Source organism: Apteryx mantelli, chromosome 3 (assembly GCF_036417845.1).
Source record: "Apteryx mantelli isolate bAptMan1 chromosome 3, bAptMan1.hap1, whole genome shotgun sequence".
NCBI classification, from domain to species: domain Eukaryota; kingdom Metazoa; phylum Chordata; class Aves; order Apterygiformes; family Apterygidae; genus Apteryx; species Apteryx mantelli.
This window is the reverse complement of record NC_089980.1, coordinates 23,864,959-23,879,886: the sequence shown is the minus strand read 5'-3', so window position 1 is coordinate 23,879,886 and position 14,928 is coordinate 23,864,959. Positions and strand designations below refer to the sequence as shown.

At 40.9% G+C, this 14,928-nt stretch overlaps 1 long non-coding RNA gene across 3 annotated transcripts; it reads right to left on the bottom strand.

Annotated features, from left to right (window-relative positions):
- Nucleotides 1–4,967: 4,967 nt before the first annotated feature.
- On the bottom strand, nucleotides 4,968–14,866 carry LOC136991555 (uncharacterized). Of its 3 annotated transcripts, none has more exons than XR_010883668.1 (4): nucleotides 14,673–14,866; nucleotides 13,971–14,134; nucleotides 13,549–13,664; nucleotides 4,968–7,149 (listed from the first exon to the last, which is right to left on the bottom strand). It is a non-coding gene; the product is annotated as an uncharacterized lncRNA (long non-coding RNA). The 3 variants fall into 3 exon arrangements; XR_010883669.1 differs by having other exon boundaries at nucleotides 13,971–14,131; XR_010883670.1 differs by lacking the exon at nucleotides 13,549–13,664.
- Nucleotides 14,867–14,928: the final 62 nt, after the last annotated feature.

Sequence of the window (14,928 nt, the reverse complement as noted above, 5' to 3'; positions counted from 1 at the left end):
ATCCTCAACTAACGTAACTACTGCCACTATTAACATGTCCAGATTGCTTCAGGAAATTAGATTAGGATGGAAAATAGCTGGTCCAGATTGGAGTCAAAGACAACTAAATTGATAGTGGATAGAAATAGGAATAGTCAAATCAAGAGTTGTCGGAAATGTTTTTGCACCTTTCACAGGAAGCGCACAGCCCCCAGCCAGCAAAGAAAGGCACACTTTCAGAGCCCATATTAATTTTGGCTGTCCAAGTAGCATAAATTTTCCAGAATACCATCTTTCACCTTTACCTTGTTGAGAAACTTTCTCATCTTGCTGTGGACACAGTAAGACATGTATTTGTCACGTCAGGCTGGATCAATTGTAACTCATCGTAACAAGCTGAAAAGATCCCTTCTGAACTATACCTGAAAGCCACACTATCCCTAATAATACGTCCAGCAAAAGACTCAAGCTCAAATCCTTCAAATAGCTCCAAGTCAGCCTCAAATGCCAATATAAGGTTTTGGCCCTAATTGGCAAAACAGCTTACAGATCAACCCCAGCAACATCAAAGACAGCATGAGGATGTACAACCAACTGCAGCAGCTGCTTTCCTTCGCAACAGCACAGATTACAAGCCCCAAAACAAAACGGCAGAGCGGAAGATGAAGTGTGCCTTTTTGAGGTTATCTGGCCAAAGGAGAACAAGCAAATCCAGAGCATGATCATTACTAAGTAATGCTGCAGATATCTTTCAGAAACATGTGAAAAAGACTTTCCACCACAAGAGGCATTCACAGATTGGTATATTACCAAACAATTTCTTCTCTGATTAAAGAAGAAAATTTTGTTCCCTGTCCCCCCCCCTTCCCAACAGCACAAACAAACTAAAAAAACAAACCACTTAGTCTAGTTCCAACTCAATAAAGAGAGAAAATTCCCTTCCTATTACCCAGGGGAAGTTAGGGTTGCCATTAATTTTATTCAAAAGACACTCAGATATCAGCGAGGGCAGAAGTATAAAAGATGAGCTTTATTTATCTACAACAGACTCAGCCCAACTCGGATTTCCACACATCTCCTCCCACACCCAGTTCTCTCTTCCCATTCTCCTTCGGATCTGTCTCTTTCCTCTTGCTCCTCAAATCTCCAACCACCTTTTGGACTCGCATTGTGCATCCTCACTCCGGTTCCCTGTCTCGGCTCTAAGCTTGTTGGCCACCTTATGACTTCACATTCCCTACACACCTTCCCTAATTTAATGTATTTGCTCAGTTTCACTTTTTTTCTCACCTTGTCTCTATCCCCTCCTTCCATCCTGCTGATCTGCATGCCAAGCCATTCCCATCTTCACCTAGTTTTTCATCCAGTGCCAGTCTCTCCCCACACCTGCTGTGTTTCTTGTTTCCTTCTGCAGCTCCCAAATTCAATAGTCTTTCCTGGCCAATTCTAATCCCCATCCTTAAATTCCCGTGTTCCTTCATCCCTGCTCCAGTCCTGGCTCACCTCCAGTCCAGTTTCTGCCTGTGGCAGCTATACAGTTCTGACTTGTCCTAGAAATTTAAGTAAAATATACCTACAAAACCCTAGAAAGTTTTTTGGATTGTATCTTCCTCTTACCATATATTTTGGCACAATTAAAACATTTGTAAACCTAACTTTGTATTAACATTACATTTTGGTAGGGGCTTAAATTATTTTCCTAAATAAACATCTACATAAGAGATATAAATACACTATTTCCAGTGTTTTTACTAGGAAGTTACTTAGTGTAGAAATCATCAGCACTTACGAAGGAAAGTAAAAATTTAAAATTTCAAAATGATTAACAATAATTTTGTCTCTGTGTAAACAATTTTCTTTTATTATTTATGTTTTGAAATTGTCTATGTCATGAACTTGTAAACTACAGATGATATAGCATTGAAATAATGGCAGCAATGCAAAGTTCTTTGGTATGTTGGATTGCCTATTATACCAGACAGTGCATGTATCTATAATTTGTACTATTTCTACTCTCTGTCAATATAGATACAAAAAATACACAGGCCAAAGCTAGCAGGTGTATAGTATACTTATCTAATTTGCACCTACTGGAAATACAGATAAGAAGTTGCATAACAGTAGAATATACTGATTTTTTTCTCCTTTTCTTCTATTTTCATTGGGTCTTTGAATCATGTATTTAAGAGAACAGTGAAAGGCAAAATCCTTCACATAGATTAGACATTTTGGTCCTGTGTTTAAAGAAAGCATTTAAACACACATATACTTTTAAGCACCTACTTAAGCTCCATTGACTTCAATGGAAGATAAATGCACTTAAATTTACACACATGCTAAAGTGTCTTCCTGAAGACTGAACATTGAGGAAAGACATGCTATATAAATAATAATGAATGAATACATGTACCACATTAAGATTTCCTTGGACTTCTTGGCTTCTTTAGGAAAGCTTAAAAGAGACAGCTACTTTAAAATGCAGAATTTTCAGTCTTATGATTTCTTTTCACTCACTGAGCATTACACACTTGCAGAGGTTTCAGAATAAACCTCTCTATTTTTGGAGATGAACTGTATTTTTCTAATGTCTCACAACCCCAAAACAGTAAATCTGATTTTTTTCAATTTTTTTTTGGATTTATTCTATTTCACTGAGACTGAGGATAAAACGTTTCTTCCAATAGGAATTTCAAAGACAGTCCTAAGAGAGCTGAGATATCACAGAGAATAAGATTCAGGACTCCTGGATTTTGTTTCTCTTTCTGGATTATCACTAATTTTTAGGAGGTTTGATGAGTACGTCTCAGCCTCCACCTTTGTGGTCCCTCTCCTGCAAGACTTACCAAGTGCTTTGTTTCACTGATTACAGGCCTACTTCTACATACAGATTCCTGTCTCTAATTTCCTGCATATCATCCAGGATCCTCTTATTATAATCTCATTTGTATTGCCTATTATTAACATGCATGCACTGCTGGAAATCAGCTCGCATCCTCTAATGAGGTCCTACAGAACATGAAAGAGTAAATAACATTACATAAAACAGCACTAATTCTTTCTTTTCTGTGGTCTAGTGAGTTTCCTCTGGAGAAAAAAGCATCACACAGAAAAATTGTAAGGCCACCCAATAACAACATCCCTAAATTACATCCCTGTTTCTATCTTACTTACCTATTTGTTTTATTTGTAATATCCTTTTCAATATGCTTAATATTTTAATACCCTTAAAAATCAAGCCCATTCCGTTTTAAAGACTGGAGGTTAAAAAGTATCTTTAATTGCCTGATATATAGCTAACAACAGAGTTCCAGGTATATAAGATGAATTGTAACTGTAACCATTGAATCCATTTTTACTTACCAGCTTTCAAAAGCTTGTACACAACAATTGATTATCTTAAGGTGGAAAAAGGACTTGGAATATAATTACAGCAAAGCAGCAGTATTCCTATTATACTGACGCTACAAAAATCCTAAACAGAAACACGAATAACTTTTTTAACAGCTGTACTTCATCTTATATTATGTTTTCGTTTTGTATGGTTCACATGCTTACTCTTACATAATTATATTCTCACTTGTTTCAACATATGGGATGATAAAGGACAACGATACAAATAAAAATAGCACTACATATTTACACGGCCATGGACCTATCCTTGTCAAAAGAACTTCTGTTTCTTATTGACTTCTCTGAGCTTAAATCTTTTCTTCCTCCTTCTCTCAGCATTAGCATATGCTATTTTTCTTAAACAGATATCAGTTCACAATGCACTAAAGGGTTAACTGAAATAGAAATGGAGTCCTAGGAAGGGATACAGAATAGTGTACAACAGATAATTGTGAGGTTATTGTACAGTCTGGCCAAAGACTAGAAATTATGTGATATGGCAAAGAGTATCTGTGATTTTTAGACAAAATATGATCGAATACTTAGGAAACGAACTGGAGTTAACACTGTCTTCCACTGCCCCAAATGACCACTTAATCTTTAACTCATTTTACTTGTCATAATGTATTTCTGAGATATGCTGTTAACTTCAAATACAGAAACACACCTAGGACCCAGAGTGAAAGGACTGATGGACAAGCAAAAAGAAAAAGGGGGTTATTCCCTGCAAGATTTTGAAATTTACCTTATCTGCTTGAGTTAGTTTGCACTGCTAAACTCATGCAAAGTGGGCTTTTGCAAGGTTTTCTGCAATACGGGGAAGAGCAATTACTCTGGCGAACATTGCTTCCTAAAGTTACAGCACCACAAAATTATTAAAGTCATTTTAGCTCTCCTGGTCCTTCACACATGACTAAGTTGTCACAACAACCTTTTCCATCTTTTTGAAACATTGTATTGTCCTGTGGAAGGAACTGGATAGCCCACGGGCTTCATCCTAATAGAGACTACTGTAAATTCTTTTATTTCCTAGTACTTCTGTGTTGATAGATTCATTAAAGCTGCCAAGCAGAAACAACCAGGGCAAACTCTAATTGGTTCCCAAACAAGATCCCTACCACTACAATGATTTACTTTGAGCTCCAGTTCTAGCAGAATTTCAGCAAGCTGATTTGCCCCAAGATTCATATGCACTGGCAAATAAACCCCTGTAGGCTTGCATTAGGGAAGAAGAAAAAAGGGCTCACTGTTTTCCACCCGTCAGGCTCTCATTGGCCTCATTTTACAGTGCTGTTCTTGTAAAGGATGTCTCCTTTTGCACTGATGCTGTACCCAGCCCATGCTGACACTGCCTTGAAAGGCTCTTTCTAAGAGCTACTGTATTTGAGAGAACTAAAAGAATCGTATTATTTATTTCATTTCTTTGCTCAGTGGGGTAATCTCAGGAGATATGAATCTTTTCTTCATGAAGGCCCTGGGGATAGCAGTCACAGAGTGAAACTCAGTCATACTGTAGTACAATGCAAACAGCAGAGACCACAATGCTCAGGCTCAAACAACAAACATCAGACCAGAATAACCAGGTATGATCTAGAGCATCATAATTTATTTGGAACAGCAATATTCTGTAGATTTGCTATTTTCAAAACAGGTCTGCTTCTTCATTGTGAAAGCACAAGAGTGAGGTTGTCACAAGCCTGATTTCTGAAAGTCAGCTGAGGTAGGTTCTCAGAAACGAAATTATATTATTCTGAGGTCTGACCCTAATGTAGCTGTGAGGTGTTCTGCCACATCCCATCTCTCTTAAAAAGTACTCCCAAATCCCTAAATCCACTTTCAAGAAAAGTAGTCTCCCAAGGGAGAGCAGAAAAGGGAAAGAGAAGATGGAGTGGCAGACAGCGTATTTTAAAATGACAGCAAAGAATGCTTAATTAAGTTCTTTTCAGTCTGATGAGACTACGGAATTTGGTTTTTTTTATAGAAATAAAACCTTCCTATTTTCCTAACATTCTTGTAAATCACATGCTTTGTAGCCTGTACACTACTGTGCCACATTTTTGGTTCGTTTTTCTTCATTTCTCCTCCTCTTCTCAAATACATATGTCATGAGGCATCTCAATGTGAAAACTGCAATTGCTTTTAAGAACAGTGCTTCATATTAGTGTTGCTCATGCTCTCCTACATAGACATACAAACACACACACTGCAGAGCTTGCTAATGCTTGGAGACTTATCTGATATTATTCAAGTTCAAGCCTTCTGAAGAATAACGAACTTGCCCTGATCACACGTTGCTCAGTATCCGCCGTCCCAGCTGAAAATAAAAGGATTTGCAGGTATTCTGAAAATCAGGCCTAGTATACCTCGAACTGCATACCCAAATTCAGGTACCCCAAATTAGAGGCTGCTTTAAAAAATGCTTTAAAAATGCCCATATACATGCTTTCATGTCATGAAGAAGTCAGTGTTAAAGGCAGAATTAGAAGTTCCTGGCTCCCAGACAGGCTCTGACCACACATCTCTTCTGATAGAGATGAGCCGGAAGTAAGGGTGCAAAGGAATGATGTGGCAATACGTAGTTCCTTTTGATCAAACTGTGCCTGCCAAGACTTGCTCTCTTTGGGGGTACTGCAAAGCTACTTTAAAGGGGGCCCAGCTGCTTTAAAGTAGTCCAGCGTTCTTTGGTGCACAAGAAGAATTTGTCAGACAACACCAGATTTCCTATGTGACTTGGTGTATCTTAGCCAGTTGCTGACAGTACTCCCTTTTAAGTTTTACAGCAGGTTTGGGGAGTTTTAGTAAAAGCCCCAAATCCCTGCAGACAGGTAATAACATAAAAATTTCCTCTTTTGTTTTTGAATTCTAAAGAAAATGTCAGGCAGTTGTGCTTGCAGAGACAGGCTTGATCCCCTAACAGCTCAAAACCCACCAAAACAAACAAACAAGTAGCACAAGGTAAATGAGAATGCAAAAATCTATTGTGTTGACATTGTGTGATTTTGGCAAATCTTACGTTCTGTGGGGACTGGCTCCAATTTTGGTACATTAAGTCCTGGCAATACTACTTAACACATACTAGTGATTTGTTAAAATACATGTCACAATCTAGGCAACTAGAGTGGAGAACATTAACTGGGTTTACCATGGCCTGGGACTGCTGAGCACAGATCTCCAGACAGAGGAAGAGAAGAAGCACCATTTGAAACCTTAGTAACAAAAGACTAAAAGGAGAGGTTGCCAACTTATTTCCTTTGGGCTACATGGTTCATGAGCATGGTTCCCATGCTGGGACTGTCCCCCACATCCAACAGAGGGGCTGGGCTTACATGTGATAAATCCTCACTGCGAGAGGGAGTAATTCAGCAGATGCTACTGAATTTGACATTAAACACTTCGTCATACCTTGAAGTTACACCCTTCGGCCTAGCCCTGACCCACAATGGACGGCTAGCATTCCTGGGAGCCACTGTCACTTCCCCCTGCAAACAACACACAGCACCTTCTCCCGCGGTTCACTGAAGTATGAGCTAGCTGCCTGGCAGTGCTAGATTGTGGTATGCGGCTCAGAGGGCCAGGAAGGTTAGCCACCCCTCATCTGCAGGATTTAGGATTCTTGGTCATGAGACCCACAAGATCACTTGTAGAGTCTTTACAGATAAAGGGGCGCCTGTACAGCCATGCAGTGAACACACTTCTGTTGCAACGCCCACTTCTGCAGACCTGAGACATGGGTCTAGGGGCATGAAGGCTTCTCCTGAAAACTGTTCCTGTAACTTCCTCCTACAAAAGAACATCAACAGGGAAAAAAAAAAAGACCATCATTAACAAGATTTTTCAGTAGTGACTTTTACCCACTAGCAAGACATCTTCGTAGCCTTGTTTTGTGAATCTAGCAGTTCTGACATATTCTGAAACCAGCATCACTCCTAGGCCATAGCCCAAGTCAGACAGGAAGGAAAAGAAGCACAGCCATATTACTGTCATGTTGCTAATACTCAAATATAAGCACGTGAGGACACTGTTCTTCCAGGCCTCATATACATATGACTTAAGAAAGACCCTCAAAGGGCATGATGCTATATTACAAATTCCTCATAGATGACACATAATTACCTCCCTTTTGGAAAGGATTAGAAGAAACATTAGAGTCCAGAACACACCAGTGATATTTCTTAAACACCATACTAACAATTTCATTTCAAAGGCATAGTGCAAAAAGATGTTTTATAAACAAAATGGCAAACTATGCCAGTATAAAGCTGACAAGAAGCTATTCATGCCTATAATGTCATCAGGTCAGTGTTCTCCAGGTTTCAATTTATCATGTAAAAACAAACAAGGAAAAACAAGCATTTTCCTCCAGAAATATTTTTGTTTCTTTAAGAAAGAAACAAAGAAAAAAACTGCATCCATTGCTATTCATTTGCAGGTCCCCTTTAAGCTAGAAGAATATTGTCTAAACAAGGAAATAAATGTTACTGGTTCAAGAATGTTGTCTAAATATAAATGGGGCTTACGGTGATCCAGTTGAAAGGAAGCCATGCTAAATTCAGCATCCAAAGAATGAGTCCTCTCTATACTATAGACTGGATCCTTAACTTAGACTTTTCTTCCTTAAGTCAATGGAGCTTTGACAGTTTACACCAGCTGAGGATTTGACTCATAACATTTTATCAAGGGATGAACCAATTGGTGATATGGGCTGCTTTAAACAAGATTTACAAACACCCACAATGTGCCATGATGCCATGACCAGTAACGCTGACCACTAACTGTGACCTCTGCTGAGCATAACTCAAAATGAGGGTGTACCTGCTGGACGAACTCTGCTTTAAACCTTTGTCTTTTTAGGCTTGTCCTCTGTGCTCTCCCTTCCTTTTGTTGCTGTCATTTTCTGCTTTAGTTTCCTTGTAGTATCTCCCCCGATACATCAAAAGCAAGCAGATATGGGTGGGGTACTGTAATTTGGGAGCTCCTCCCAACTACTGGAAAAGCAACTTCAGTTTTAGTAAGGAACATTTCCATATCAACTTTCATCTCAGTTGAAAAACAATGAGGATACCTGACCTTTTTTCTTTCCTTTGGCTGATCACCTCAAGAACAGTATAATTTGTTTTGGTCTGGGAGCTTCAAATTATTGCAAACTGTGTCACGATTGGATAAAAATCTCACATTGCAAGGGCGTGCAATCTTCACTCTCTCCTATTTCTTAAAAACTTTAAGGCATAGGGATCTGAGAGATAATAGAAATACATTGTACATGGTATACATCTCATACCATATGTTGACTCTTAGCTTTGGATTTCTGCAGTGTTGCCAAACGTTCAGATGCCAATTAAGAAACTAGAATCCAGTCCTTACACAGAGATTAAGTAATTCAGCACAGTGTCTCTGCAGGCTATAATTAAAAGCAGTGAGCTTCATTATAGGGAGAGGAAAAGTAAAGAGGTAGAGACTTGGTTTTGGTATTGTTTTTCTATAAAACATACTGTATACTACAGCTAACCCATTCACTTTTCTCCAGCTCTACTCAGTTTAAATTAATTGGAAGAGATCAAACCTAATCACTAAGAAAACTAGCATACAAGAGGAAACAAAGTTAAGCAAATTCTAGAATCTGACCAGCAGAGAAGTATTAACTTCTGGAATATTACTTAGGTATCTAATTAACCAATTCATCTCAAAATAATGCTGCCAAATTTAATTATTATTAACAATACTAGCAATGCTGATGGTGATGATATCTATGGCCAAACACAAAGGGACCTTAGTGTCTCAGGTTCAATATACATATACAGAGAGCAGTAGATGTTCCTTCCCTGAAAGGGCTTCAAGTTTACACATCCTTTGATAGGATGGAGACAAAGATATTACACACAAAAAAGACAGTAATATGAGAGCAAAAATGTTTTACAGTTATTCTAAAATCTAGATCATGTGAAAATATCTGCATTATTACCTACTGCGGTCTATAAGAACAATAAAATATAGTTGTTAAAAGATTGATTTCTAGGCATTCACTGTGAAGTACCGAGTAGATTTAACAGTAGTTATTGCATTAATACAAAGATACAAAGATGGGTGTCTTCCCACCAAGTGTTCCCAACCCAGTTTCAGGTATCATAACACATTGTCTCTACCCATTGTGCTGATGACATAGAAACTGAAGAAGATGAGTACTGACATTCGGCAGGAAACTGCACTTGCAAATATCAACTTAGATTCATTACGGTTAATTACATTTCTGTCAAATGGTATGATGTCATACTATCTGAAGTGAAAAATGTTCCCTCAAGTCATACAGCATCTTACTTACTGTCCTGAGAGCACACACACACAAAGGTTTCTTTTCCTGCTATCCTGATCCTCCATGCAAAACTAATGTGAAAGTGTGTAACATTTAAAGCTTGCAAATACACCATCTGCAATGGTATCTTTGGGATACCATTAAAACGTAGAAGAAAATATATGTGGATATTCAGCTGAGCCAGTCTCTATATATACTGTAGTACTTGCCTGATTGTCTAGCAGATAGAAAATTCATTCTTGAAAGATAAGTTTTCAAATTCTTGAAATTACTTCAGTGGACAAAATTTACCTTTGTTAATGTCTCTGCACTTTTAGAATATTGTAAAAAGAACATACATCTGTTTCATATTTTAAATGATATCCTTTCTCCTTATTATGTCTAGGAACACTTTTGGAAGTGAGAAACTGATTTCTTATCAGAGCATCTTTTGACTTATCCTTCACTAATTTGGGTACCTTGCAAACAACATTTTTGTTCTTCCCTCCCACAGGCACCTTCCCTGTGCAGATTACAAGTCAAAGGCCAATGAGTGTCTTGCACTTTCTTTCTGGACAAGAGCCTTGTATAATGTGACCCTGGTCTTGACTGAGGCCCTTACTAAGCATTATAAAGTACTGTTACTACTATTAAAATGGAAAATACTAGAGGAAATAGTAAGGATGAATGAATGACACAAGGATTACATAGCTGATGGCTCCAGACAGATATTAACATTTCATGTTAAATGAAGTAACAATTTTAAGCAGAAAATAGTTTTCTCTAACACACTGCATATTATAGGCCACAGAACCACATCCAATAATTTGGGCATCAAAGTTTGGGTATCAAAATGAAATAAGAAAAGCATGGATAGTCTCATCTCTTAAGTACATTTCAAGATAAAAAGAAGTTTTAAATTCTAATCCTGGTCTTTCCACTGACTTGAGAAAGTAAGATAACCAGTTTGTCTGAGTTTTACTATTTAAAAAGTTGGAATACTTACTTATCCCATAAGGATGCTGTCAGGTTTAATTAATTATGTCTGTAAAATCCTTTCTAAATGAAAAGTGGTAAGCATGATTTATTAATTAAGTCTAAAACACTACTGTAGAATCAGAGAGTGATCATTGTTTTATCAAGAGAATAAAATTTCCAATAAAATACATTTCAAAATGGAAATTACAATAACAGCCTTTTTGACTTTTTAGACATTTTGTGGGGGGAGAAGCCAGGCAATAGGCTTTTGATGAGTTCTAGGAATAGGACTAAAATCAAGAACAAGAGATACTGAAACACTCACTCTGTTCTCCCACTGGCTTTAATGTGGCACTAGCTAAATGGCACTGCATAAATCATGAGAATGTGGGCCATATATCCAGCGCTGCTGTATGACCAAGCTGACAGAGAACTACTTCTCCTCTACCAATTAGACATCACTTGCTTGTATCCTGATTATGCGCAAGGCTCTGTGCAGGTCACCTAGATACAGCCACCCAGGACTGGGGAGACTACGTGGTGTTAATAGACAAAAACTACTTGTATGGTGACAATGTATGATCTATAAAGGGCCCGACCTTTCTTTCACATATTTGAAAGTTTGTATCTGTATGACTCTATTATAGTCAGTTCTAATGTTCGCTGGTGTATCAGAGTTACGGCATCTACATGTAGGCAGGATTCAGATGTCAAAGAGCTCTGAATGACAGTTGTAGGCAGGGTTCATTGACCAGACCTCCTCACCAGGTACAGTGGGCCCTCTGTTTTGGTCCTCTTTTGCCTGTGATGGCAGCTGTGTTAGCTAAGGTACTCCTTTGCAAGGAATTATAATTCAGTCAGAGCTCATTAGGACCTGGAATTCATCAGTCCAGATAGATACAAGTAGTTTGAAACATTCAGAAAAGAAGTGGATTAAATGATCTGTGAGTTACAGTGATTCAGCACATCTACTGGACAGTCCTGTGGCCCAACTCCTTCCTGGACAACTCCGCCTATTCTCCAGCCTGTACTGGCAAGCTCCACACCCTCAGTGCCAATAGCAGGAGTTTCAGAGAAGGAAATGAATCATGCCCTTGGAATGTAACTGAAATCCCTCAGATCTAAGAAAATAGTTATTCGTGTGTGTGTGTGTGTGTGTATATAAATATATATATATAGATATGGGGATACCTCATATATTGGCAATTATATTTAAATCTTATACTACGTATGAATAAGAATATCTCAAATCCAGGGGAACTCAGCATGAACTGCCATTCCAAAGATAAAGCATGGGATTATAAATGAAACAAGCACTACCATGTGACTTCAAATATAATGTAGCCTGAAATTGGGTCTGATCCAGCACAAAATAACCACAGCCCTTCCAGGCTACACAGACATCAGGTTTGAATGGTTGCACTGTAGCAACACGACACTTATTTCAGAAATATCAACTTGTTATGGGAACGAAGACAGTAAGGGATTGTCTAGCCTGGGCCAAAGCATTTTGTAAAAACATTTTAGCTAAGACTAATATAATAAGCAAGGGTCAGTGTAGTTTGATTTGTTAGATGGTCAGGAAAAACGCGTGGGGAGAGCCCCTTAATTAATTACTAATTTGTTTACATTTGTGTCTAAAGTCCCCGCTTGGAAGTCACATTACCTCCCCGCCTCCCTGCTTCCCAGCTCTCTCCTTTTTTAGCACACCTTAGACTGTTTGGGTCAAGAGCTACATATCTGCTTGGCCCGTGCTCACACAGGCCTGCCAAGCTCCGCTCGCTGCCATACCGGTAAAAATGGTGGGCCGGCCGCAGCGCAGAACTCAGCCACGAATCCCACTTTGCTTCTTTAAAGCAGCGTCGATACTCAGGGCCTGAGGTTAGTCCCAGGCTGTTCCCTAGACCTATCTCACCTCCGAAAACGGGGTATTTAGGGCCCGGGTGCTCCCCCTCGCAGGGACGCCCCCTCTCCCCGCCCCCCCGGAACCGAGGCGTGCCGTTTCGGGGGGGGGGGCGGAGGCGGCAGATTACACGGCCAGTGAGCACCAGATAAGCCACCCCCGCTCGGTGCCCCGGGGACCGGTTGCCCTCCCCGCCTGGCGCCCTTCCGCCGCAGGGGGGCCCGACGGAGCTGAGCGGAGCCCCCCAGCGGGCCCCACCTCGTCCAGCCCTGCTGCGGGGGCCGCCTGCCCGCGGGGGCTCGCCCGCCCGCCCGCCCGCCTGCCCACACCAGGCACGCTTCTCCCCTCCTCTCGCGCGGGACCGGTTTGGATGTGGTAAAGCAACGCGCTTTACACGTGAGCTGGTGTGGTCACCCCGAAGCGACTATCCCCTTAGTTTTGCTCACTAACAGAAAGCCATTTCAAGTAATCCCATTATTTGGAAATAATTTGAAAGGCATATTACTCTGAAAAATTTCCCCTAGCTGACTCACTCTAGTTACTGGTTGTGTTCAGCTCGTAACTCCAGTGTCAGTGTTAGCAAAGAGCAAATACAAAAGGCTCAAATCACAAATACACATCTGATTTTTCAAACTTGGATTTAGGCTTTACTGTGACTTCATTGAGCAATCATAATCCCATTTACGTATGAGACTAATAGGCCATCTTTTATTTTGTAAATATTTTGCCCACTATCCAATTTCAGTCACTTTGGTCTCAGGCCAAATTTGTGCATGTTTTTATCTAGAGAAAAGCTCTAGCTCTTCAGGCTGCATTCGCTTTTGCAAGGATGCTGTCCTCAACCAGAACGTGTGAGGCCCTACTTTATAAAATACATAATGATTTTTAAGAGGAAAGAATGAAATTAAACTCTGTCCTAATGGTTAAGACAGTAGGGAGGGTTGCCAAGCCAAACTATCTCTTCACCAGCAGCTGGAACAATTCCAACAGGAGAGAGTTGGTAGCACCCTACCTCCAAATATCCTCTAGTTGGACAGTCACTGAAGATGTGAAGGAGATTTGAAACCACAGAAGAATGCAGCTGTTACACTGTCTGGATCTCCATCATACCCTGGTATGGATCCTTCCCTGGAGAGCAAGAGGTGTACACTTCCTTGTAACCACTCCTCAAATCTTCCACTACATGTCATGAAGAGCCAAGTGTGGCCTTCTGCTCCAACCCAGCTTTTACCCCAAATTTAAAAATATTCTATGTAACTATGCTCCTGAATCAAGTCACCTCTTCCCAAACTATGCTAAATGCATGCAGGATTAAGCAGGACAGAAAGTCATAGGGACAGACTCCCTTGTTCTGTAAGTTTTTACATGAAACTTGCACCATAGCTGACTGGGCAATTAACAGCTGCACATTTCCATTACATTTACTTCACTTACCACATCACCAGTATTTGTGCCATGCATTCAGGAGGCAGGAATACCAGCAGCAGCTCACGTGAGCACTCAGCTGTAGTGCTCAGAAACAGCAGCACTGCCACCTCCCAGGTGCCTGAGGTGTTACGAGTGTTCCCATCCTCACGCGGCAACTGCTACCACCACTACTAAAACGGCAGAGTGGGTGAGCGCGTTTGGAGCCATGGTGCATTTTGTCTGCCTTAACATCCTCAGAGAGTTGACATAATAGACCATAAAAAGTCTCTACAGCATCATAGGCTGCCCAGACCAATATGCATTGGGTTGGCACAATTCTCTGGTGCACACAAGGTAAAGGGCAGGAACTGCCTTCTAGGATTGCTTCACCTACCGCCTACGCTGTAAGGTAGTAACACCTCCATGCTTTTCTCCGACAAGCACGCTCCCAGGGAACTGTGCTCAGAGCCATTTCATACAACAAAATCCTCAGGCACTACCTGCAAAAGCCTGCATGGTATGGTTAGGTCTGTTCCTAGGCAAGGATGCTCTCGGGGCAAATGCAGATTCCTGGATTTTAGCTAGACCCCAGCAGACATCCCTACCACCACGAGCTAACAGTAAAAATAACCTGAATTCCCAGTATGACCTTACCCCTGTAAAAGTGACTACTGGGCCCCTAAACGGACTGCAATGTCGGAAGCTTGAAACACGAGAAATGCAGCTTGCCTTAGGCCAGGTTTGAGCTTCTAGTGCTTGAGAAAGGGAAGCCCAGGCTCCAGGCCGCCCCTCTGAAGCGCCACTACCCGAAAGCTCAGCACGGGGCGGCGGCGGCGCAGGGGCCGGAGGCAGAGACCCGACAGGCAGCGCCAGACCTCCAGGAGCCCCTGCGCCGCCGCCGCCCCGCACCCGCCGCCGCCATGACCAACCGCCCGCCGCCGCCTGTTATCGGCCCCGCCAGCCCGCCCCCTTCCCCCCCCCCCCC